Source organism: Rattus norvegicus, chromosome 11 (assembly GCF_021556685.1).
Source record: "Rattus norvegicus strain SHRSP/BbbUtx chromosome 11, alternate assembly SHRSP_T2T, whole genome shotgun sequence".
Classification (NCBI taxonomy): Eukaryota; Metazoa; Chordata; class Mammalia; order Rodentia; family Muridae; genus Rattus; species Rattus norvegicus.
In genome coordinates this window covers 28,889,525-28,917,457 of record NC_141544.1, presented here as the reverse complement: position 1 = coordinate 28,917,457, position 27,933 = coordinate 28,889,525, and the positions used below count along the sequence as shown (strand labels likewise).

The following is a 27,933-nucleotide window of genomic DNA, read 5'->3' as shown; positions in this document are numbered from 1 at the left end:
ACTGCTTAAACCTTCGGTTCTGTTCATTTGCACCTTACCTTGTGCTTAGCAAATCAGGAAGTGAAACCCAGTAATGACCCACATTTATCAGTAGCCTTCTGGAAGTGAACATCCTGAACAACAGTCCCCCCACTCTACCCCACCCCACCCCCACGCCACCCCCACGCCACCCCCACGCCACCCCCACGCCACCCCCACGCCACCCCCACGCCACCCCCACGCCACCCCCACGCCACCCCCACGCCACCCCCACGCCACCCCCACGCCACCCCCCACATGCGCAGTAGGATGCCCACATGCGCAGAGGCAACTCCAGACCCCTACCCCGCTATATTTCAGACAGCCTCACCGCGTTGCTGTGCAGTGAAAGCCACTGATGAATGTTTGCTTAGGAGCGAAACTATGAGTTTCTCAAGCTGCTAGGAAAGTCAGTTTTTACCCAAAACAGCTGCGAAACCAGACTGACTTTCAACCTCCCTTGTTGAATACAGGAACTCTTGGCACCATCACCGTGCAAGTAGCACGGGCTCTACGGGGTTACCATTATAGAAACAGACTTGGCCAGCAGGAAGTGTTTACATCCTGCATGAAGCCCTGATGTTTGACATGAAACCGGAGCTGCTCGCCATGGGTTCAGAGAACAAAAGTCCCCATCTTTGAACTTGCCTCCTAGCCCAAACAAACAAACATTCTCCTTCCCTTTCCATCAAATACCTCAATCCCAACTACTTGCTTCACTGAACGTTTTCATACTGTGCAAATACAGGAAATAAACAAGCTCTGTGCTCTTTTGCCTGTAATGAAATACACACCCTTGCCACCAAGGATAGCACCCAGCTTGGGCTGAACCTTGCAACGCCTCCAACATCTCCTGAATACAGCAATTATAATTTAATAGAAACAAGCTGGGCTTCGTTCCACAAAAGCCAGACAACTTCTGCTACAGCTAACTGTATTTGAATTTGAGAGCCCAAGGAGTTTCTGTGGACTGACATCGAGGCATTTACCAGATCCGACATGATAAAGGGTGACTGTGAGGATGAGGGAAATGAGAGAAAGTGGGGTACCCAGGCCAAGGAAATGGAACCCCAAGATCCAGGAGAAAGAACTAGCAGCCTCTAGTTGCCCTTGGCAAGGTTACAGTACAAGAAAATAATTTAAAACCAATTTCCAACCTGTAACTGAAAAAAATACAGGGAAGTTTACGAAGTGAACAATCCACTCTGATTAGACTCTATCAATTTGCATCTTTGCCGTAGTAATATAACCAGCCATGAACTTAGGAAATGAGTGTGTGCGCTTGGCCAGAAAGGAACTCGGGCATCCAGAAGTAAACCGTGCTGTTATTTGGATCTCAATTTTACTTGGATTTCGTAAGCAAATGTGGGCAAAGGATGCTTGGAAAGTCTTTGAGAGTCATATGCTGGGGGCAAAGAAAATTGATTTTAATGTTGATGATATCGATACTAAGAATGTGTTCCATCTCTCTGAGATTCTCTTCCTTTACCTGCAACAAGGGACTCCCTCAAGACCTGAGGATGTGGCAGTAAGAAATGTCCAGAAAATGAGAACCTTGCCCTGGTTCCCAATAATCCTAATGCTATGACCCTTCAATACAGTTCCTCAGGATGAGGTGACCTCCAACTATAAAATCATTTTTGTTGCCCCTTCATAATTTTGCTACTGTTCTAAACCATCACGTAAATCTTTTTGGAGACAGAGGTTTGTCAAAAGAGTCTCAACCAATAGGTTGAGAGCTGCTGCTTTAGATACATACATTGTATTTGAATGTAAGAGAAGGAAACTCTCTCTTATTTAAAATAGACAAAAATATTCATCAATTTTGCTTTCTTAATTCAAATTAAATGATCATTAAAAAAAAACATAGTCTGTTCCTTCCCCTTTCTGCATCTAGAGGCCCCTAAATGTCCTAGGCTCTCTCCCTTCCACCTTCAGAGTCACACTCAGTAGGTTATATTACTTGACCAGAGCCAGGAAAGCTTTGAGATTTAAAGAACTTACGTGATCATGCTGAGGTCATCTGTATAACTCAGAATGGTCTGACTCTCCTACTCCAAAATCACTTTTTCCTCACGAGGGAATACTGTATCCACAGATTCTAGGAACGAAATATGGTCACCTGCAGAGTGACTGTCATACTGTCTACAGAGGTAGAATTTTATAAAAACTGCCACCTCCATGAATACACCTTTGCATCTTTGACCCCAATTTTTAGAACATACATGGCCATTTCTAGAACTTTCCTCAGTTCTCCACTAATTCCCTAATGCTAAAGGTGCTAATCTGAAAGTACACTGGCTAAGAAATGGACATTTCAAATATTTCCAGCATTTAAATCAGGTTATGTTCAGGATATGTTGGCTAAGCTATAAGTGTATGGTAATCTGTTATGGGTCAGAACTATTGAACACTCTAGCATCTTAAGCCAAGAGACTACATATTTCAGAAATACTGAGGAAAAAACAGTGCTTCATGAAAATGTAGTCAAATTTATGTTTTTGAACTTTTTAAGAATTTCCTAAGATCTTCAAATAGACCCATTACTCTCTTATTCTATTTATTTCATCATTACACTGTACTTTTGGGGCACAAATTATACCACCCAATTTCATCCAGTATATATCAGGATTCTACTATAACAGATTCCAGTCTCCAATCTTCCCTTACTGCCTGAATTCCCAGATGTTGGCACTAAAGTTCTGTTATTTATACTCACCTATCCATCTATTCACATAACTTTATATAATTACCATATTCTCATAAAGCCTGGTTTATATATACACCCAAGTCAAATCTCTCCCAAATTTGTATAGGTCAACTCTTATCAATATTTTATTTCATAGATATAAAGCCTGGTCATTCAGAAATCCCTCTCATCTGAGTTATCTTACTCTCTGTTCTACTGCTGTAAAGAGACACCATGACCGAGGCAACTTATTACAAAAGAAAACATTCATTTAACCAGTAGTTTGCTTACAGGTTCAGAGGCTTACTCATTATCATCGTGGTGGGGATCATGGCAGTGTGCAGGCAAGCACTGAAACAATAACTGAGAGCTACATTCTGATCCAGAGCTGGGTACCAGATCCTATACCAGAGAGGATCTGGTACAGACATTTGAAACTTTGAAGCCCACCTTCAGTGACACCCTTCCTCCAATAAGACTATATCTACTAATCCTTCTCACCCTATCAAATAGTCCCACTAAGCTTTGAAATATATGAGCTTATGAAAACTATTCATATTCAAAGCATCACATGAGTTAGTGTCTGTCAAGGACCAGCTTCAGTTTGGCGAGGCATTCTGAGGAAGGGTGTTTGGGAGGGGCAAAAGAAATGACTTGAATTCAATCATGTGTACAAGCTGACAGCTCCGTTTTCTGCTCCGAATACCTCATAAACTCAAAGAAATCTTAGAAAAGACTTGGGTGCGTCTTGACACCTTTCTTACTAATGGCTCATTTCAAAACTTTAGTGTAAATTTCTCTGCTTTTAGAATTTGCTTGTCCCATTTTTATTTATCTTCCTTTCCCAGCTGTTCCTCATTCTAGGGGATTCACAATACCTTAAGCAAAATCCATCACCATCTGAACTTGCCCAATATAGTTACCTTCCCTTGTCTCTGCCTCTGTTCTGGGAGCCACCTGCCAAGGACCAGCCTCAGCTTGTAGAGGGGTTTGGAACAAGGAGTGTTTGGGAGTGGAAGAAATGACTCAATTCATGGGTTCAAGATGGCAGCTCTATGTCCTGCTTCAGCTGGCTCTCCAGATAGCTCATCTAGATAGGGCAACTTTTGCATACCAAAGCTCAGTCTTTTATTTACATAACAATTTAATTGTTTATCCAGGTTCCCGTTTAATTATTTCAAGAATCAGCATTTTATGACCTTGATTCTTAAACAGAAAGTACATGTTTGTTTGTTTGTTTGTTTGTTTGTTTGTTTTTAAACATAGCAAATGAACTCAAAGATCTGCCGTCCTTTGTAAACACAAACAGTTAGTTTATCAGGATGGGATCCCATCCTGATATTACCATTCCTACTATGCCTGGACCTTAATTTAATCTGTCCCAAGCTGACCTTGAACTCAGATTTGTGTCTGCCTTTGTATTTTCTGAAAAATTAGTTCATTAGTATAGAGGCTTTTGTTTTCTTAGGTCTGTGAAGCCCATCATACAATTCATATTGCATCCTTACATATTGCATATTTTAAAAATTATACATTCTCAAACTCATGTTTTCAGAGTTCTTTCCCACAGCCTTAAGGGCTGTCTTGAAGGTCACAACATTTACCATTTTGCTGAGACAGTAGGCATACCCTTACCTCCTGGACTCCTTCTATTCCTAATTATCATGGAGTCATTAACCTTGGCAGGGAGAATATTTCCCAAAGAAGGAACATAAAACATGTGAATCATGTACATTATTGTACAAACAAGCCTTATGCTTAGCAACCATCAGCACTCATGGAGGCTCAAACCCTGTTGGCTCTGCTTCAGGTGTGGGAACTGTGTCACACTGTCCCTTCCACAGCAGCCATGCAGGTCTTCACAAATGACAACACTGTTATTTCTGTTGCCTCCTAACTGTAGTTTTCCATCCACAGTAATCTTCTATCTTATACTCTTCATAAGTAATCTGCCATAGCTTTATTTCCCACATTTGTGAAAGCTTATCTCTCACTGCTCTCCTCACTATTCTTGTGACCCAAGTCATCATCATCTCTCACCTGGATTATTACAATTGTTCCTAAATAGTTTTCTTGGTCCCATATATACCTTCTTCTCTATGGGTTCCGATTGCTTACAGAATAAACTAGACTTCATGTTATAGGTACAAGAACCTACTCTCAGTGACTTCTACTCCATGTCTCAATAGTGTAACACTTTCCTAAAACATTCTAGGACATGGGTTCATTCATGTTGACAAAACAAACAAAACAAAACAAAAAACAGTAAAATACTAATACAGTAAATATCACTGAAATCACTTTGAACATAATGACAATTATAAGTTTCAGAAATTCAAAACACATTTTGTTATCTTGTCAAATTTCATTTTAATCTATAAACACAATTACCAAGTACATTATATTAGAATATGTTTGCTATTTGTGTAAGAATCATATGCATGTATAGGCATATTTGTATCTTGTTTAGTCAACTCATAAAAGTTGAATACAAGGAGTACACTTTAATTTCTCTTAAATTTGAGAATAATTTTATGTATTAATCATTAATTTATGTTCTAAAGATATATCAATAAGGCAAACAAAATCATGCATACCTATAATCTCAACATTCAGAAAGAGGTAGCAGAAGGACCAAAGTTGAAGGTTATATTTGACAAATAGTAACTTTGAGGAAAAACCCGATATATTTTATATGGAAAATAGTATATACACATACATGGAAAACAATCTCTCTGTCTCTCTCTCTCTCTCTCTCTCTCTCTCTCTCTCTCTCTCTGTGTGTGTGTGTGTGTGTGTGTGTGTGTGTGTGTTTATTATACTAAAGAAATTTGTGGTCGACCAAGAACCACTTTTGGTAGTGCGCATTTTCAAAGATATTTTTCTAGTAATACCAATGAAATACCATAGGAGATTGAAGAAGGAAAAGAGAAATATTTAATGGAGCACACTTTACTAGTTATACTAGTGTAAGTTTTAAAGGTAACAGCATTGAATGCAACTGTGAAATTATTTTTATCATAAGACTGTAGTAAGGTACTTTACTTAAATTTTTAAAAAAATATTAGTAGGACAATTTTAGAAAAAGTGAGATGACTAAAAGTTCTATATAATGTAATTGGCCAACTGATGTTAACTTGGTTCATGTGAAAATTTGAGGGACCCACATGCTTTCATTTGCATAAACTGAATTGCAAGATCATGTGTTAAAGTCATAGTTTAACACTGACTGACCAGCTTTAGGAAGGTGACCAGATGAAGAACATTCTAACGTCATAAGTTGACTAATTTATGGAAAAGTTCAAATCTTAGTTCAGGAAGTTTTACCTGTTTGGAGGAAATAGGTCACTGGGGACATGGTTTTGAAGATTAGATCTTTTCCATTGTCCATATTCTCCCATGTGTTCTTTCTGGCCTCAAACCCAATGCAATAGATCTAGTTAGCCATGGACTGAAACTGCTGGACTGGAGAGGAAAAGTAAATCTTTCTTTTTATGTTGTTTTCTTGTATGTCTTATAATGGGCACGAGGAGCTAACTAATGCAACAATGTGCTAGATATGAACATATGTCTATATGGATAAGAAATAACAAATCCGAAAGCCAGTTTAAAGTTGAAACTATTTCCTAAATTCCTAGCTTAGTTAATTAAATGTGTGGTGGTATTCATAATTAAAATACTGAATAGGGTGTGTGTTTGACAAGTTGGCTAATAGGAGAATCTTGAAACATAATAAGGAAAAGAACAGCTATAATATTAATTTTAAGATATTCAGTATATAATTTAAAATATGAATCTATTATGTCTTTGTTTATGGATTCCTCATGCAATGTCAAGTCAAAGAAATAAATAACTTTTCAATGAACGAATAAACAAATGAATGAATTTAACTTGACTTGCCAGATATTTTACAGGATTCAACTTGTCAGGGTCAATGCCATTCAACCAGCGTCACACATTCCACTTGCTCAATGTATGTCAAGTAATTTGCTGCTAACACCTTTCAGAATCCCTCCAATTGCTTTCTTGAAAAGGGTAGATTGAGTCATGACATTCTTACTTATACTCCAGCTTGATTTTCTGAATGAAAGATAAATGAGTGATTGAAGCCACAAGAGATTCTAATTGCGAACAGTTCTGGTGATGTCTCCAAGTATGAGATTTACCCTTGAGATAATGTATTAGAGAGAAAACAAGAAACGAATTGAGTATCCAGAGATTTGGCAGAGGAAGCTTCTAGGTGAAAAGAAGTTATTCAAGGTCATAGAGCTGATAGTAGAGGTTGGGATGGGTTTGGCCCGAGTACTTACATGTACAGGTCTAACAGAGCAAAATGGAATGTTTTGAGGGGTCCCAATGACACATGGACAGATGAGGTCTCCTTACTTTTACTTAAGGAGTGAACACAATGGGAAGCAAAGCTTTTCTTCACCTAGAAGAAAGATAATAACTTCTTATCCTTTGTCAGTGTGCCTGAGCACCGGTCAAAGAGACATAGAAATGAAAAACTATTTAATAAGGCAGGGAATCTCCTTCAAAGAGGACAAAACCAAAGAAACATTTACTGGTCAAGGCTTTTTCTTTTTCTTTTTTTTTTTTTTCTTTTTTTCGGAGCTGGGGATGGTCAAGGCTTTTCAGGCAAGTTTCCAAAGAATGAGAAGGCTGATACCTTAGCAGCACATGAAACTCACACAATATAAGTAAGGTACACGGCTTTGTCACTCAAGGTCACGCTGACCTTTTTGACGATGGACCCAAGTACTCCCATGTAAGTTAATCACCACTCGCTTTGGAGATGGTGACTGTGTCAGTTTGAGACTTTTTCAGAGCAGGCACACGAGAGGCTGCTGTAATGCTGTATTTGTTTATATAAGGTCAGACTAACCCAGAGGTCTTTTAAGTACTGCAAAGTGGGAAAACTTTAGATGAGTCCATCCTTGTGTGTGTGATTGTGCAAAAGATAACTTATTCTCTGCCACCCTACAAGGTCACACTACTCTTAATGCTAAGTGCCCTTGACTGAAATAGTAACCATGCAGTGGAATGCAAAATAGACTTGAAGCCTAGACACATCTGTAAAGTTATAAAATATTTTTCAGAATATACAAGAAGTAAATCTCTACATGGAGAAGAGCATCAACAGAGAATGACTTTAAGGAATCACAAAAGATAGCCTTCAGTTCTGAAGTTTAATATCTCACTGACTCACGTCTAAGCAATCAGTATATATCTTGGTGTAGAGCAGACTACTGGCCTGAAATTAACAATTAATTTTATATTAAGTTTAGCAGGATGAGAACGACACAGTCAATACTGTTAGCAAACAGCATGATTTATATATCACTTTTAATTAAACATGAATTCTTTAAAGTTATTTTAAAAATGAACGCATCAAAATTGGTTCACTCATCATAAATATTTTAATAGGTGTATAATAGGTACATTTTTATAATTTCTTAAGTAATAGGTATGTGTCCCACCATTCCAAATGTGAGTAGATGGATCAAAACAATGGCCCCAGAGCTAAATGAATGACCTAAAGGATAATCTCAGCAGCTGATAATTGAACTGAGATGAATTTTGTATTTTAAGTCATCTTTTAAAAATGGAACAATGTGCACACCCGCGGATCCCGGCCCCGCAGCAGCTCTCTGCTCCCAGACCCGGTGAGAGAGAGACCCAACCGCCTGGTCAGGTGGGCACTCCTGAGGCTGCAGAGCGGAAGAGACCACCAACACTGCTCACCCCTGCCCACATCCCTGGCCCAAGAGGAAACTGTATAAGGCCTCTGGGCTCCCGTGGGGGAGGGCCCAGGAGCAGCAGGACCCCTGCCTGAGACACTGCCTGAACCTGAAGGAAACAGACCGGATAAACAGTTCTCTGCACCCAAATCCCGTGGGAGGGAGAGCTAAACCTTCAGAGAGGCGGACACGCCTGGGAAACCAGAAGAGACTGCTCCCTGCACACACATCTCGGACGCCAGAGGAAAAAGCCAAAGACCATCTGGAACCCTGGTGCACTGAAGCTCCCGGAAGGGGCGGCACAGGTCTCCCTGGTTGCTGCCGCTGCAGAGAGCCCCTGGGCAGCACCCCACGAGCGAACCTGAGCCTCGGGACCACAGGTAAGACCAAATTTTCTGCTGCAAGAAAGCTGCCTGGTGAGCTTGGGACACGGAAGCAGAATTTCTCTAGGAGGCACGGTCTGTGTTTACCGGAAGTCCCACACCCGCGGATCCCGGCCCCGCAGCAGCTCTCTGCTCCCAGACCCGGTGAGAGAGAGACCCAACCGCCTGGTCAGGTGGGCACTCCTGAGGCTGCAGAGCGGAAGAGACCACCAACACTGCTCACCCCTGCCCACATCCCTGGCCCAAGAGGAAACTGTATAAGGCCTCTGGGCTCCCGTGGGGGAGGGCCCAGGAGCGGCAGGACTTCTGCGCCTGAGACACCGCTGGAACCTGAAAGAAACAGACCTGATAAACAGTTCTCTGCACCCAAATCCCGTGGGAGGGAGAGCTAAACCTTCAGAGAGGCAGACAAGCCTGGGAAACCAGAAGAGACTGCTCCCTGCACACACATCTCGGACGCCAGAGGAAAAAGCCAAAGACCATCTGGAACCCTGGTGCACTGAAGCTCCCGGAAGGGGCGGCACAGGTCTTCCTGGTTGCTGCTGCTGCAGAGAGCCCCTGGGCAGCACCCCACGAGCGAACCTGAGCCTCGGGACCACAGGTAAGACCAAATTTTCTGCTGCAAGAAAGCTGCCTGGTGAACTCAAGACACAGGCCCACAGGAACAGCTGAAGACCTGTAGAGAGGAAAAACTACACGCCGGAAAGCAGAACACACTGTCCCCATAACTGACTGAAAGAGAGGAAAACAGGTCTACAGCACTCCTGACACACAGGCTTATAGGTCAGTCTAGCCACTGTCAGAAATAGCAGAACAAAGTAACACTAGAGATAATCTGATGGCGAGAGGCAAGCGCAGGAACCCAAGCAACAGAAACCAAGACTGCATGCCATCATCGGAGCCCAATTCTCCCGCCAAAACAAACATGGAATATCCAAACACACCAGAAAAGCAAGATCTAGTTTCAAAATCATATTTGATCATGATGCTGGAGGACTTCAAGAAAGACATGAACACACTTAGGGAAACACAGGAAATCATTAATAAACAAGTAGAGGCCTACAGAGAGGAATGGCAAAAATCCCTGAAAGAATTCCAGGAAAACACAATCAAACAGATGAAGGAATTAAAAATGGAAATAGAAGCAATCAAGAAAGAACACATGGAAACAACCCTGGATATAGAAAACCAAAAGAAGAGACAAGGAGCTGTAGATACAAGCTTCACCAACAGAATACAAGAGATGGAAGAGAGAATCTCAGGAGCAGAAGATTCCATAGAAATCATTGACTCAACTGTCAAAGATAATGTAAAGCGGAAAAAGCTACTGGTCCAAAACATACAGGAAATCCAGGACTCAATGAGAAGATCAAACCTAAGGATAATAGGTATAGAAGAGAGTGAAGACTCCCAGCTCAAAGGACCAGTAAATATCTTCAACAAAATCATAGAAGAAAACTTCCCTAACCTAAAAAAAGAGATACCCATAGGCATACAAGAAGCCTACAGAACTCCAAATAGATTGGACCAGAAAAGAAACACCTCCCGTCACATAATTGTCAAAACACCAAACGCACAAAATAAAGAAAGAATATTAAAAGCAGTAAGGGAAAAAGGTCAAGTAACATATAAAGGGAGACCTATCAGAATCACACCAGACTTCTCGCCAGAAACTATGAAGGCCAGAAGATCCTGGACTGATGTCATACAGACCCTAAGAGAACACAAATGCCAGCCCAGGTTACTGTATCCAGCAAAACTCTCAATTAACATTGATGGAGAAACCAAGATATTCCATGACAAAACCAAATTTACACAATATCTTTCTACAAATCCAGCACTACAAAGGATAATAAATGGTAAAGCCCAACATAAGGAGGCAAGCTATACCCTAGAAGAAGCAAGAAACTAATCGTCTTGGCAACAAAACAAAGAGAATGAAAGCACACAAACATAACCTCACATCCAAATATGAATATAAAGGGAAACAATAATCACTATTCCTTAATATCTCTCAATATCAATGGCCTCAACTCCCCAATAAAAAGACATAGATTAACAAACTGGATACGCAACGAGGACCCTGCATTCTGCTGCCTACAGGAAACACACCTCAGAGACAAAGACAGACACTACCTCAGAGTGAAAGGCTGGAAAACAACTTTCCAAGCAAATGGTCAGAAGAAGCAAGCTGGAGTAGCCATTCTAATATCAAATAAAATCAATTTCCAACTAAAAGTCATCAAAAAAGATAAGGAAGGACACTTCATATTCATCAAAGGAAAAATCCACCAAGATGAAATCTCAATCCTAAATATCTATGCCCCAAATACAAGGGCACCTACATACGTAAAAGAAACCTTACTAAAGCTCAAAACACACATTGCACCTCACACAATAATAGTGGGAGATTTCAACACCCCACTCTCATCAATGGACAGATCATGGAAACAGAAATTAAACAGTGATGTCGACAGACTAAGAGAAGTCATGAGCCAAATGGACTTAACGGATATTTATAGAACATTCTATCCTAAAGCAAAATGATATACCTTCTTCTCAGCTCCTCATGGTACTTTCTCCAAAATTGACCATATAATTGGTCAAAAAACGGGCCTCAACAGGTACAGAAAGATAGAAATAATCCCATGCGTGCTATCGGACCACCACGGCCTAAAACTGGTCTTCAATAACAATAAGGGAAGAATGCCCACATATACGTGGAAATTGAACAATGCTCTACTCAATGATAACCTGGTCAAGGAAGAAATAAAGAAAGAAATTAAAAACTTTTTAGAATTTAATGAAAATGAAGATACAACATACTCAAACTTATGGGACACAATGAAAGCTGTGCTAAGAGGAAAACTCATAGCGCTGAGTGCCTGCAGAAAGAAACAGGAAAGAGCATATGTCAGCAGCTTGACAGCACACCTAAAAGCTCTAGAACCAAAAGAAGCAAATACACCCAGGAGGAGTAGAAGGCAGGAAATAATCAAACTCAGAGCTGAAATCAACCAAGTAGAAACAAAAAGGATCATAGAAAGAATCAACAGGACCAAAAGTTGGTTCTTTGAGAAAATCAACAAGATAGATAAACCCTTAGCCAGACTAACGAGAGGACACAGAGAGTGCGTCCAAATTAACAAAATCAGAAATGAAAAGGGAGACATAACTACAGATTCAGAGGAAATTCAAAAAATCATCAGATCTTACTATAAAAATCTATATTCAACAAAATTTGAAAATCTTCAGGAAATGGACAATTTCCTAGACAGATACCAGGTATCAAAGTTAAATCAGGAACAGATAAACCAGTTAAACAACCCCATAACTCCTAAGGAAATAGAAGCAGTCATTAAAGGTCTCCCAACCAAAAAGAGCCCAGGTCCAGACGGCTTTAGTGCAGAATTCTATCAAACCTTCATAGAAGACCTCATACCAATATTATCCAAACTATTCCACAAAATTGAAACAGATGGAGCCCTACCGAATTCCTTCTATGAAGCCACAATTACTCTTATACCTAAACCACACAAAGCCACAACAAAGAAAGAGAACTTCAGACCAATTTCCCTTATGAATATCGACGCAAAAATACTCAATAAAATTCTGGCAAACCGAATTCAAGAGCACATCAAAACAATCATCCACCATGATCAAGTAGGCTTCATCCCAGGCATGCAGGGATGGTTTAATATACGGAAAACCATCAACGTGATCCATTATATAAACAAACTGAAAGAACAGAACCACATGATCATTTCATTAGATGCTGAGAAAGCATTTGACAAAATTCAACACCCCTTCATGATAAAAGTCCTGGAAAGAATAGGAATTCAAGGCCCATACCTAAACATAGTAAAAGCCATATACAGCAAACCAGTTGCTAACATTAAACTAAATGGAGAGAAACTTGAAGCAATCCCACTAAAATCAGGGACTAGACAAGGCTGCCCACTCTCTCCCTACTTATTCAATATAGTTCTTGAAGTTCTAGCCAGAGCAATCAGACAACAAAAGGAGATCAAAGGGATACAGATCGGGAAAGAAGAGGTCAAAATATCACTATTTGCAGATGATATGATAGTATATTTAAGTGATCCCAAAAGTTCCACCAGAGAACTACTAAAGCTGATAAACAATTTCAGCAAAGTGGCTGGGTATAAAATTAACTCAAATAAATCAGTTGCCTTCCTCTATACAAAAGAGAAACAAGCCGAGATAGAAATTAGGGAAACGACACCCTTCATAATAGACCCAAATAATATAAAGTACCTCGGTGTGACTTTAACCAAGCAAGTAAAAGATCTGTACAATAAGAACTTCAAGACACTGAAGAAAGAAATTGAAGAAGACCTCAGAAGATGGAAAGATCTCCCATGCTCATGGATTGGCAGGATTAATATAGTAAAAATGGCCATTTTACCAAAAGCAATCTACAGATTCAATGCAATCCCCATCAAAATACCAATCCAATTCTTCAAAGAGTTAGACAGAACAATTTGCAAATTCATCTGGAATAACAAAAAACCCAGGATAGCTAAAGCTATCCTCAACAATAAAAGGACTTCAGGGGGAATCATTATCCCTGAACTCAAGCAGTATTACAGAGCAATAGTGATAAAAACTGCATGGTATTGGTACAGAGACAGACAGATAGACCAATGGAATAGAATTGAAGACCCAGAAATGAACCCACACACCTATGGTCACTTGATTTTTGACAAAGGAGCCAAAACCATCCAATGGAAAAAAGATAGCATTTTCAGCAAATGGTGCTGGTTCAACTGGAGGGCAACATGTAGAAGAATGCAGATCGATCCATGCTTATCACCCTGTACAAAGCTTAAGTCCAAGTGGATCAAGGACCTCCACATCAAACCAGACACACTCAAACTAATAGAAGAAAAACTAGGGAAGCATCTGGAACACATGGGCACTGGAAAAAATTTCCTGAACAAAACACCAATGGCTTATGCTCTAAGATCAAGAATTGACAAATGGGATCTCATAAAACTGCAAAGCTTCTGTAAGGCAAAGGACACTGTGGTTAGGACAAAACGGCAACCAACAGATTGGGAAAAGATCTTTACCAACCCTACAACAGATAGAGGCCTTATATCCAAAATATACAAAGAACTCAAGAAGTTAGACCGCAGGGAAACAAATAACCCTATTAAAAAATGGGGTTCAGAGCTAAACAAAGAATTCACAGCTGAGGAATGCCGAATGGCTGAGAAACACCTAAAGAAATGTTCAACATCTTTAGTCATAAGGGAAATGCAAATCAAAACAACCCTGAGATTTCACCTCACACCAGTGAGAATGGCTAAGATCAAAAACTCAGGTGACAGCAGATGCTGGCGAGGATGTGGAGAAAGAGGAACACTCCTCCATTGTTGGTGGGATTGCAGACTGGTAAAACCATTCTGGAAATCAGTCTGGAGGTTCCTCAGAAAATTGGACATTGAACTGCCTGAGGATCCAGCTATACCTCTCTTGGGCATATACCCAAAAGATGCCTCAACATATAAAAGAGACACGTGCTCCACTATGTTCATCGCAGCCTTATTTATAATAGCCAGAAAATGGAAAGAACCCAGATGCCCTTCAACAGAGGAATGGATACAGAAAATGTGGTACATCTACACAATGGAATACTACTCAGCTATCAAAAACAACGAGTTTATGAAATTCGTAGGCAAATGGTTGGAACTGGAAAATATCATCCTGAGTGAACTAACCCAATCACAGAAAGACATACATGGTATGCACTCATTGATAAGTGGCTATTAGCCCAAATGCTTGAATTACCCTAGATCCCTAGAACAAACGAAACTCAAGACGGATGATCAAAATGTGAATGCTTCACTCCTTCTTTAAATGAGGAAAAAGAATACCCTTGGCAGGGAAGGGAGAGGCAAAGATTAAAACAGAGACTGAAGGAACACCCATTCAGAGCCTGTCCCACATTTGGCCCATACATATACAGCCACCCAATTGGACTAGATGGATGAAGCAAAGAAGTGCAGACCGACAGGAGCCGGATGTAGATCGCTCCTGAGAGACACAGCCAGAATACAGCAAATACAGAGGCGAATGCCAGCAGCAAACCACTGAACTGAGAATAGGTCCCCTATTGAAGGAATCAGAGAAAGAACTGGAAGAGCTTGAAGGGGCTCGAGACCCCAAAAGTACAACAATGCCAAGCAACCAGAGCTTCCAGGGACTAAGCCACTACCTAAAGACTATACATGGACTGACCCTGGACTCTGACCCCATAGGTAGCAATGAATATCCTAGTAAGAGCACCAGTGGAAGGGGAAGCCCTGGGTCCTGCTAAGACTGAACCCCCAGTGAACTAGTCTATGGGGGGAGGGCGGCAATGGTGGGAGGGTTGGGAGGGGAACACCCATAAGGAAGGGTAGGGGGGAGGGGGATGTTTGCCCGGATACCGGGAAAGGGAATAACACTCGAAATGTATATAAGAAATACTCAAGTTAATAAAAAAAAAAAAAAAAAGATTAAAAAAAAAAAAATGGAACAATGTGCTATTTGGAAGTAACCATTCTATTATTATTATTATTATTATTATTATTATTATTATTATCATTATTACTTTCTTCAGTATTACATGTTTGTCAGCTTTTATAATTGAAATTTGAACTAAAAATGTACGGCAAAGTAAAACTCCGAAGGGGACAAAATATAGCTATAAGTCAAGGTTGCCTTAAAGATCTTCAATAGGAAGGTTAGCATGTTTTTTTCTCGAGAGAAGCATTTTCGTTTCTTCAGTTGAGGTCATTCTGGGAATATTTAGAAAGATGGAAAATGATTAACTTTCACTTGAGCAATTCAATAAAAATGAGATACATTATCTTAAAGCATTGATTTCCTAAGAAGGACAGTGCGAAAAGATTATGCGGTAAAGAAAGCATGAATGAGGACACAAATGACAGGGAGAATTTACCTTATATTGACAAACCACAAAGTTGAACAAGGTGGAATTACACTATAAATATTTAACTTTAGGGATGTGTGAGTAATAATAGTTCTCTAAATCGAAGTTACGTTCTGTGAATTATCTCATGCATATTTTATTTAAGAAGTAGTAATAGAATACTTATTAATTTTCAGGCACCCTGCTAGGAAACAGCAAGGCAAAGATGTATGTAATTTCCAGTCACCTGGAGCTTACTAGCTAGTGAGGGTGATAGATAGTCTCCAAATAACAGCCATATGTGCAATTACAACCAACACCTAAAGGCTGCTTGAGAGAACACAATGTGTTTAGCTTGACAGATCCTGTTTTCCCGAGAGAATGCAGGCAACTGTACAAATGTCCATGTTTAGTCAGAGTTGAAGTGACTCTGATAAAAGTGACTTTCAAATAATAGCCGTTGAATGAATGGGAAGAAGATCCTTGTCAGTCGCCACAGGCAGCATGACTGACTGACCTAGACATTTTAAAGAAGTAAAGTCGGACAACAGAAAGCAAATGGTTGAGCCAATGAGGAAGGAGAAAAGGGATTTGACGTTTTAGTTTGTACTAAAGAGCAAGATGCCTTCATAGGATTTAAATAGGATGAAATGATCATTTTCTTTTTCTAAGATCTCTCCTCCACTATAGCAAAGTTCCTCCCTTCAAGGAGCAGCATGGATGTATCAGGAAAGGTAGGAAGATGTTGCCTTGTTTTAGAAAGATGCAATTATATGTTAGGTTCGGATGTAAAAGTGATGGAGATTCAGACAGGAAGAGGTTTCAAAAACAATTAGAAAAGAGCATATTACTGTTTTTCAAATTACTATGTGCTACTTAAGATTTTAGAGAGAAAAATTGAATGTATCATTTATACCAATTTTTGTTTGTTTGTTTGTTTGTTTGATTGATTGATTGGTCGGTTGGTTATAACACCTGAAACTGTGGAATAGAAATTATTGGCAAACTATGGAGAAGCTAACAGGGCCCATGGTAAATTAGAGAGTTGATCTTGGAATGATGTCTAGAGTAAGAGAAAGTGATATTGCCAAGAACCCAGGCAGAGCCACCCCACAAGAATAGCCTGAGGGACTCTGGTTTCTAGTGTAGTCTTGTAGATGACTACAAAGTGTTCTTTTCTTTCTTTGTGTCTCAATGGTCAAAACTTAGCTAGAAAACTGTACTTCCTGATTCACAGGCCAGGGTTTAACGGCTATGGATATAAGTAAAAGAAATATTTCTCTTCAGCTTTCATCGTTAGAGAATAGATCCTATCTCTCACAGTAGCCTTCTAATGAGGGGTTCCCCTCTTTGCACATGTGTGGAATTCATAGGACAACTGGGAGCAGTCCATCCTCTTTCCTCTTCATGTGAGGCTCTGGAGATGAAAGGTAGTCAGATTTTGTAGCAGGGACCTTTACCCATCAAGCCATCTCTCCCAGCTTGAAACAAGACCTAGATGCTGTTACAAAATTGTGTTGCATGAAAGGATCCAGTTGCAGACAGAGAAACATTGTATAACATCACTCATACCTCTATCTAAAAGTTGATTTCAAAGAATATGCACATTAAATGATGGTAAAGGGAGAGTTGAAGGATAGGAGAGATTGAGCAGCTCTCCGACTTGATTGGTACTAAATTCTCGTTACAGTAGAATAAGAACTATTGCTTAGTAAAATGACTACAGAACAGAATAAAGGATACATCTCAAAGCATCTACAATAAAGTAATTTGAATGTTTTCATGGCAATGAAATAATGAAGATTCAAGGACATACATACGCCTGTCCTAACTTGAATATGACCCAATATATCCACATGTCCCATAATTTTGTACAATTTTAATGTATCAATTAAATAAATTAAAATAGTTATCACTCACATAGCATTGTTCAGAAATTGTTCAAAGGGTGTTAATTTCATTTTTATTAGGATATGTCAATGTGTAAGAATAAATAATCTTCATAGAGTTTTAAATCCCTATTACCATATCCCTCAACTATGCCTGAAATTGACCCCTAAGAACATATGTTGAGGCCATATAATGTAAGAAAACTCACAAAGGTTCATGCCTTTGGTAGTGTCGGTAGTACTTTATCCTTGACACTTCAGACTTTCTCTCTTTCCTGTCTTCCATGACGTGAAGAACTTCTATCACCAACTCAACCATCATGATGTTCTCAAACAACCTATGGGCCTAAATCTCTGAAACAATGAGGACAAATATCATTTTTCTCCTATCCATTGTTCTCTGAGTTTTTTCCTCACAGTGCTGAGAACAACAGAGTGTATCTTAATCTAAGCCAGTGGTCCTTTTTTTTTTCTTTTTTCTTTATTAACTTGAGTATTTTTATTTATATTTCCAATGTTATTCCCTTTCCCAGTTTCTGCGCCAACATCCCCCTAACCCCTCCCCCTCCCCTTCTCTATGGGTGTTCCCCTCCCTGTCCTCCCCCCATTACCGCCATCCCCCCAACAATCAATGTTCACCGGGGGTTCAGTCTTAGCAGGACCAAGGGCTTCCCCTTCCACTGGTATTCTTACTAGGCTATTCATTGCTACCTATGAGGTTGGAGCACAGGGTCACTCCATGACCTTTGGGTAGTGGCTTAGTATTTGGGTAGTGGCTTAGTCCCTGGAAGCTCTGGTTGGTTGGCATTGTTGTTCATATGGTGTCTCAAGGCCCTTCAAGCTCTTCCAGTCCTTTCTCTGATTCCTTCAACGGGGTTCCCGTTCTCAGATCATTGGTTTGCTGCTGGCATTCGACTATGTATTTGCTGTATTCTGGGTGTGTCTCTCAGGAAAGATCTACATCTGGTTCCTGTTGGCCTGCACTTCTTTGCTTCATCCATCTTGTCTAATTGGTGGCTGTATATATATGGGCCACATGTGGGGTAGGCTCTGAATGGGTGTTCCTTCTGCCTCTGTTTTAATCTTTGCCTCCCTATTCCCTGCCAAGGGTATTCTTGTTCCCCTTTTAAAGAAGGAGTGAAGCATTCGCATTTTGATAATCCATCTTGAGTTTCATGTGTTCTGTGCATCTAGGGTAATTCAAGCATTTGGGCTAATAGCCACTTATCAATGAGTGCATACCATGTGTGTTTTTCTGTGATTGAGTTACCTCACTCAGGATGATATTTTCCAGTTCCATCCATTTGCCTATGAATTTCATAAAGCCGTTGTTTTTGATAGCTGAGTAATATTCCATTGTGTAGATGTACCACATTTTCTGTATTCATTCCTCTGTTGAAGGGTATCTGGGTTCTTTCCAGCTTCTGGCTATTATAAATAAGGCTGCTATGAACATAGTGGAGCACGTGTCTTTTTTATATGTTGGGGCATCTTTTGGGTATATGCCCAAGAGAGGTATAGCTGGGTCCTCAGGTAGTTCAATGTTCAATTTTCTGAGGAACCTCCAGACTGATTTTCAGAATGGTTGTACCAGTCTGCAATCCCACCAACAATGAAGGAGTGTTCCTCTTTCTCCACATCCTCACCAGCATTTGCTGTAACCTGAGTTTTTGATCTTAGCCATTCTCTCTGGTATGAGGTGAAATCTCAGTGTTCTTTGGATTTGCATTTCCCTTATGACTAAAGATGTTGAACATTTCTTTAGGTGTTTCTCAGCCATTCGGCATTCCTCAGCTGTGAATTCTTTGTTTAGCTCTGAACCCCATTTTTTAATAGGGTTATTTGTCTCCCTGCAGTCTAACTTCTTGAGTTCTTTGTATATTTTGGATATAAGGCCTCTATCTGTTGTAGGATTGGTAAAGATCTTTTCCCAATCTGTTGGTTGCCGTTTTGTCCTAACCACAGTGTCCTTTGCCTTACAGAAGCTTTGCAGTTTTATGAGATCCCATTTGTCGATTCTTGATCTTAGAGCATAAGCCATTGGTGTTTTGTTCAGGAAATTTTTTCCAGTGCCCATGTGTTCCAGATGCTTCCCTAGTTTTTCTTCCATTAGTTTGAGTGTATCTGGTTTGATGTGGAGGTCCTTGATCCACTTGGACTTAAGCTTTGTACAGGGTGATAAGCATGGACCGATCTGCATTCTTCTACATGTTGACCTCCAGTTGAACCAGCACCATTTGCTGAAAATGCTATCTTTTTTCGATTGGATGGTTTTGACACTTTTGTCAAAAATCAAGTGCCCATAGGTGTGTAGGTTCATTTCTGGGTCTTCAATTCTGTTCCATTGCTCTATCTGTCTGGCTCTGTACCAATACCATGCTGTTTTTATCACTATTGCTCTGTAATACTGCTTGAGTTCAGGGATAGTGATTCCCCCTGAGGTTCTTTTATTGTTGAGGATAGTTTTAGCTATCCAGGGCTTTTTGTTATTCCAGATGAATTTGGAAATTTTTCTGTCTAACTCTTTGAAGAATTGGATTGGAATTTTGATGGGGATTGCATTGAATCTGTAGATCACTTTTGGTAAAAAGGCCATTTTTACTATATTAATCCTGCCAATCCATGAGCATGGGATATCTTTCCATATTCTGAGATCTTCTTCAATTTCTTTCTTCAGAGGCTTGAAGTTCTATTTGTACAGATCTTTTACTTGCTTGGTTAAAGTCACACTGAGGTACTTTATAATATTTGGGACTATTATGAAGGGTGTCGTTTCCCTAATTTCTTTCTCGGCTTGTTTCTCTTTTGTGTAGAGGAAGGCTACTGATTTATTTGAGTTAATTTTATACCCAGCCACTTTTCTGAAGTTGTTTATCAGCTTTTGTAGTTCTCTGGTGGAACTTTTGGGATCACTTAAATATACTATCATATAATCTGCAAATAGTGATATTTTGACTTCTTCTTTTCCAATCTATATCCCCTTGATCTCCTTTTGTTGTCTGATTGCTCTGGCTAGAACGTCAAGAACTATATTAATAATAAGGGAGAGAGTGGGCAGCCTTGTCTCCCTGATTTTAGTGGCATTGCTTCAAGTTTCTATCCCTTTAGTTTAATGTTAGAGACTGGTTTGCTGTATATGGCTTTTACTATGTTTAGGTATGGGGCTTGAATTCCTATTCTTTCCAGGACTTTTATCATGAAGGGGTGTTGAATTTTGTCAAATGCTTTCTCAGCATCTAATGAAATGATCATGTGATTTTGTTCTTTCAGTTTGTTTATATAATGGATCATGTTGATGGTTTTCTGTATAGTACACCATCCCTGCATGCCTGGGATGAAGCCTACTTGATCATGGTGGATGATAGTTTTGATGTGCTCTTGGATTCGGTTTGCCAGAATTTTACTGAGTATTTTTGCGTCGATATTCATAAGGGAAATTGGTCTGAAGTTCTCTTTCTTTGTTGGGTCTTTCTTTGTGTGGTTTAGGTATAAGAGTAATTGTGGCTTCGTAGAAGGTATTCGGTCGTGATCCATCTGTTTCAATTTTGTGGAATAGTTTGGATAGTATTGGTATGAGGTCTTCTATGACGTTCTGATAGAATTCTGCACTAAACCCATCTGGACCTGGACTCTTTTTGATTGGGAGACCTTTAATGACTGCTTCTATCTCATTAGGAGTTATGGGGTTGTTTAACTGGTTTATCTGTTCCTGATTTAACTTCGGTACCTGGTATCTGTCTAGGAAATTGTCCATTTCCTGAAGATTTTCAAGTTTTGTTGAATATAGGTTTTTGTAGTAAGATCTGATGATTTTTGAATTTCCTCTGAATCTGTTGTTATGTCTCCCTTTTCATTTCTGATTTTGTTAATTTGGACGCACTCTCTGTGTCCTCTCGTTAGTCTGGCTAAGGGTTTATCTATCTTGTTGATTTTCTCAAAGAACCAACTTTTGGTTCTGTTGATTCTTTCTATGGTCCTTTTTGTTTCTACTTGGTTGATTTCAGCTCTGAGTTTGATTATTTCCTGCCTTCTACTCCTCCTGGGTGTATTTGCTTCTTTTTGTTCTAGATCTTTTAGGTGTGCTGTCAAGCTGCTGACATATGCTCTTTCCTATTTCTTTCTGCAGGCACTCAGCGCTGAGTTTTCCTCTTAGCACAGGTTTCATTGTGTCCCATAAGTTTGGGTATGTTGTACCTTCATTTTCATGAAATTTAAGAAGCCTTTAATTTCTTTCTTTATTACTTCCTTGACCAGGTTATCATTGAATAGAGCATTGTTCAACTTCCATGTATATGTGGGCGTTCTTCCCTTATTCTTATTGAAGACCAGCTTTAGCCCGTGGTAGTCTGGTAGGACGCATGGGATTATTTCTATCTTTGTGTATCTGTTGAGGCCTGTTTTTGACCAATTATGTGGTCAATTTTGGAGAAAGTACCATGAGGAGCTGAGAAGAAGGTATATCCTTTTGCTTTAGGATAGAATGTTCTATAAATATCTGTTAAGTCAACTTGGTTCATGACTTCTCTTAGTCTGTCTACGCCTTGTTTAATTTCTGTTTCCATGATCTGTCCATTGATGAGAGTGGGGTGTTGAAATCTCCTACTATTATTGTGTGAGGTGCAATGTGTGTTTTGAGCTTTAGTAAGGTTTCTTTTACGTATGTAGGTGCCCTTTTATTTGGGGCATAGATATTTAGGATTGAGAGTTCATCTTCGTGGATTTTTTCCTTTGATGAATATGAAGTGTCCTTCCTTATCTTTTTTGATGACTTTTAGTTGAAAATTGATTTTATTTGATATTAGAATGCCTACTCCGACCATATTAGCTTGCTTCTTCCGACCATTTGCTTGGGAAGTTGTTTTCCAGCCTTTCACTCTGAGATAGTGTCTGTCTTTGTCCCTGAGGTGTGTTTCCTGTAGGCAGCAGAATGCAGGGTCCTCGTTGCGTATCCAGTTTGTTAATCTATGTCTTTTTATTGGGGAGTTGAGGCCATTGATGTTGAGAGATATTAAGGAATAGTGATTATTGCTTCCTGTTATATTCATATTTGGATGTGAGGTTATGTTTGTGTGCTTTTCTTCTCATTGTTTTGTTGCCAAGATGATTAGTTTCTTGCTTCTTCTAGGGTATAGCTTGCCTCCTTATGTTGGGCTTTACCATTTATTATCCTTTGTAGTGCTGGATTTGTAGAAAGATATTGTGTAAATTTGGTTTTGTCATGGAATATCTTGGTTTCTCCATCTATGTTAATTGAGAGTTTTGCAGGATACAGTAACCTGGGCTGGCATTTGTGTTCTCTTAAGGTCTGTATGACATCAGTCCAGGATCTTCTGGCCTTCATAGTTTCTGGAGAAAAGTCTGGTGTGATTTTGATAGGTCTGCCTTTATATGTTACTTGACCTTTTTTCCTTACTGCTTTTAATATTCTTTCTTTATTTTGTGCATTTGGTGTTTTGACTATTATGTGACGGGAGGTGTTTCTTTTCTGGTCCAATCTATTTGGAGTTCTGTAGGCTTCTTGTATGCCTATGGGTATCTCTTTTTTTAGGTTAGGGAAGTTTTCTTCTATGATTTTGTTGAAAATATTTACTGGTCCTTTGAGCTGGGAGTCTTCACTCTCTTCTATACCTATTATCCTTAGGTTTGATCTTGTCATTGAGTCCTGGATTTCCTGTATGTTTTGGACCAGTAGCTTTTTCCGCTTTACATTATCTTTGACAGTTGAGTCAATGATTTCTATGGAATCCTCTGCTCCTGAGATTCTCTCTTCCATCTCTTGTATTCTGTTGGTGAAGCTCGTATCTACAGCTCCTTGTCTCTTCTTTTGGTTTTCTATATCCAGGGTTGTTTCCATATGTTCTTTTGTGATTGCTTCTATTTCCATTTTTAATTCCTTCAGCTGTTTGATTGTGTTTTCCTGGAATTCTTTCAGGGATTTTTGTGACTCCTCTCTATGGGCTTCTACTTGTTTATTTATGATTTCCTGGAATTCTTTCACGGATTTTTGTGACTCCTCTCTATGGGCTTCTATTTGTTTATTTATGATTTCCTGGAATTCTTTCAGGGATTTTTGCGATTCCTCTCTGTAGGCTTCTACTTGTTCTCTAACGGAGTTCTTCACGTCTTTCTTGAAGTCCTCCAGCATCATGATCAAATATGATTTTAAATCTAGATCTTGCTATTATGGTGTGTTTGGATATTCAGTGTTTGCTTTGGTGCGAGAATTGGTCTCTGATGATGCCATGTAGTCTTGGTTTCTGTTGCTTGGGTTCCTGTGCTTGCCTCTCGCCATCAGGTTGTCTCTGGTGTTACTTTGTTCTGCTATTTCTGACAGTGGCTAGACTGTCCTATAGGCCTGTGTGTCTGGAGTACTGTAGACCTGTTTTCCTGTTTTCTTTCAGCCAGTTATGGGAACAGTGTCTTCTGCTTTCGGGCATGTAGTCTTTCCTGTCTACAGGTCTTCAGCTGTTCCTGTGGGCCTGTGTCCTGTGTTCACCAGGCAAGTCACTTGGAGCAGAAAAGTTGGTGTTACCTGTGGTTCCGAGGCTCAAGTTTGCTCGTGGGTGTTGCTCTTGAGCTCTCCGTGAGGGCGGCTAAGCCAGCGGTTCTTAACCTGTAGGTCATAACTCCTGTTTGGACAGATGACGCTTTCACAGGAGTCATATATCAGATATCTTGTATAGCAGATATTTACATTATGATTCCTAACAGTAGCAAAATTACACTTATGAAGTAGCAACCAAATCATTTTGTGCTTGGGGATCACAGGAACATGAAGAATTGTATTAAACTGCAGCTTGAGAAAGGTGTAGTTACAAGCATTTACCATGGCTTTGAAGCATATGTTGTTAGTGTCCACTATTTCACAGTGGGCTCCCTCTCTTGAGTCCTACTAAGGACAGCATTGTAGACTGTCATTTCAGACTCTTCCTGGAGCTACCATGTGCTCAGCCATTGCTCATATTGTGTATTCCTTCACCACCATGACCTCTGCCCTCTGCCTCAACAATGGCAACCAAAAAGAATGTAGTTTTCCTCTTTGATGAGAGAAATACTTTCTTGATGAGACCTGAAGATTACCTTGTGTATACTGATTTGTTATTTAAGGTTTCTATTGCTGTGAGAAAGCACTATTACCAAAAGCAACTTGGAGAAAAGGGTTTATTTGGCTTAAACAGTCTAATCACGATACATCATGAAGAGATGTCAAGGAAGGAATGCAAGACAACCTGAAAGCAAAGACCAAAACAGACCATGGAAGAATGCTGCATACTGCCTCGCTCATCATGGCTTTCCCAGCCTGCTTTATTACAACACACAATGTTAGCATTCTGTCTAAGCTCCACCCCACAGTTTTCTGGCAACAACCAGGTATGCCTGACACTATAAAAGGGACAGCTTGTCCCCCACCCCAACTCTCTTGCTCTCTCTTGCTGTCTTCCCCTCTTCCCCCTTTGTCATTTCTCTTCCCCATTCTCCTCCCCCCTCTCTCCCCTGTTCCCCTGCTCATGGCCAGTCTCTATTTCTCTACTTCTTCTCTCTCTCTCTTTCTCTCTCTCTCTCTCTCTCTCTCTCTCTCTCTCTCTCTCTCTCTGCCTTTCTCTGCCCCTACTACCCTCTTAACTCCCTTCCCCATGTCCTGAATAAACTATTCTATTCTATACCCATATGACTGGTCCCTCAGGAAGGGATGCCTCAGCATGGGCCTGCAGAGGCACCCCCTTCCCCCATATCTCACCACACCTCCATAGAACATATCCCCCCATTTACCTTTTTATAAACACATAACATAAGACCTCCAGCCTAGGAAGGACACCTCCCACATCAACCATGAATTGAGAAGAAGCTCATGGGCTTTATCACATCCCAATCTTGTGAAGACATTTCCTCACTGAGGTTTCCTCTTCCCAAATGACTATAGCTTGTGTTGAGTTGACATAAAATTGGTCAGCACAATGTATTCGGAGAAACTGTGTGTGTGTACTCAGATGACGCCTGCCAACAGTGCTGGGCACCTTGCGCAACCCAGGTTATTTGGTTGTTCACTAGGTTGGCTGCTGTTGTTTATTTGGTTTCAAACCTCTATGATATTTTAATTTCTTTGTTTTTGTGCCTAATCATCTTGAACAATACATCTTTAATGTGTGTTCTGAGAAGGAGTCAAGAAAGAGGGCTGGTCACCATCACTGTCATCACCATCATCATAATTATCATCACAGAAAACTCACACACAGCTCCAGCTGTGTGCTAAGCATCCTTCTAATGTGTAAGAGGTCAGTTAAAAGGTTAAATTAAAATAATTGAATTTTCACATTCATTTAATAAATTAAAATGCATAAAATAAACAAAATTTAAAACATTTGATTCTGGACAGGCGAGTGCCTTTGTGCAGGCCTTGATCTCCATTTTATTTGCCTCCACATTTTGTTTCCACATATCCAGTTATTGCTAAACCAGAGACGGCTATTAGCTAAAATGAGCAAAGTTCAAGTATTATTACTAACAGACCATTTATCCCTCTCATCTTAAAATTTTAAGACCTTTTACTTCCATGATATTTTTTTGCAATGAATGGCTACTTCAACATAATCAATCTGTTTCTTAACCAAATGAGGAAAAATGAAATGGGTCTTCTCACTCCCTCTGTAGCATCTGGGGTTACAAACCCTTGATGAGAAAGTTTCTAATGCAACTCATTATAAATATCAGCCTGTAATTATTTTTTAAAAAAATCTAAGAAGATGAAGACCAATAGGTAAGGTTGTACTCTGGCCTCCACTCATAATCCTGGCTGTGTGTGTCATCCTTACTAGCACATCGCATCCCTACGTCTACCTCCCTGTCTTCCTTGGTTACTCCTTGCCAACATTGTGGGTGCTTGCCACAAAAGTTCTTATCTGCCTAAAGGCATTATGTGTTTTGCTTTCACAATGAAGAGATGGTTCTTACATATGTTACCCCTCTCTCCTAGAGAATACTTTTCTTGGAAAGCTTCCACTGACAAGAGCTCCTTGAGTAGGTCTCAGTGGTCCCTTTTGGTTGTAACTTTTCTCTTAACCTCTGCAAGCTTGTGCATGTGAAGACAGACAGATATTGATAGTTTCTTTTAAACATATGGGAAAAGAGGTCACGTAGCTTTTAATTGTTATTGAAATACTGTCTTTTGGATGAGACATAGATGTTGCACTCATGAACTCACAGGAGCTACAGGGACCTGCACAAGACCTGCACAAGGTCAAACTGGAGGTAGAAGGCAACATTCCAACAGGCCGGGAGCACTGGTTTCCTCAATGCATTCCATTCCCTTCAACTATAACTGATCACTAGTGAGACTATTCCCTTCCTTTCTAAAAAAATTCTCTTCTCTATTTCCAGTGCTTCCTTTCTTCATCATGCCACACTTCCTTCCCTTTTCTTGATAACAGCCACCCTAATAGATTGGAGATGATTTCTGTCTATGGCTTTAACCTCAGTTTATTCAATGATTACTGACAATAGACTTTATTCATATATTTGCTGGCCATAGTTCATGTGATCTTTTGAGAAAATTCATTCAGTCCTTTGCTTGTTTGATAGTCAGTTCGTGGTTTTCTTGATTGATCTTTTAAATTTCCTCCTATGTGTGGTTATTAAGCTGTTACCCAAGTTATTTTTGGCAAGCTGTTAATTGTTTTCTGTAGATCATATTTTCATTGTGCAGACTTTTGGCCTGTTTTCATTTTTTGTTACCTTATTTTTGGAGTCTTATCCAAATGATCAGTGCCAAAAAAATATCATGGGACTTTTGTGTTTTCTTCTAGAAATTTCAAAGTTTCAAGATTTAATTAAGCCTTTGGTCCACTGAGAGTTGATTTTGGGGGTGGGGGAAGCACTGTATGTTAAGGACTTAGTTTCATTCTGCTGCAAGTGCATACACACATTTTTCATAAACATTTGTTGAAGAATTAAACCTTAAAAAGATGTGAAGGAAAAGGAGAGCTTCTATACTTTCAGAGGGAAAGGAAGTGAATCTAGTTTTTATGGGAAATAGTGTAGAAGTTACTCAAAAAAATTAAAAGTTGAACTAATTCATCATCAAGAAATCTTGAGTGCCTATCCAAAGGAAATGGAGGAAGTAGGCAAGCATAGCCCTGCACTCCCATGATCATGCCAGCATTATTCACAGCTGAGCTATCAAAACAAATAAGATCCCATTAACATGATTTGAGCATGACCTAGGAAAGTTCATGAGTTGGAAGCCTGACCTTCAGTGTGGCCGTTAGGAAATGAG

General features: G+C 39.8%; 1 long non-coding RNA gene across 1 annotated transcript in view; it reads right to left on the bottom strand.

Annotated features, from left to right (window-relative positions):
• The window catches only part of LOC148002474 (uncharacterized), a 98,437-nt gene that overhangs the window by 59,107 nt on the left and 11,397 nt on the right, over positions 1 to 27,933 (bottom strand). The window contains exon 3 of the long non-coding RNA XR_015632958.1: positions 2,023 to 2,119. This is a non-coding gene — a long non-coding RNA (uncharacterized LOC148002474). The remainder of the gene's footprint in view (positions 1 to 2,022; positions 2,120 to 27,933) is intronic.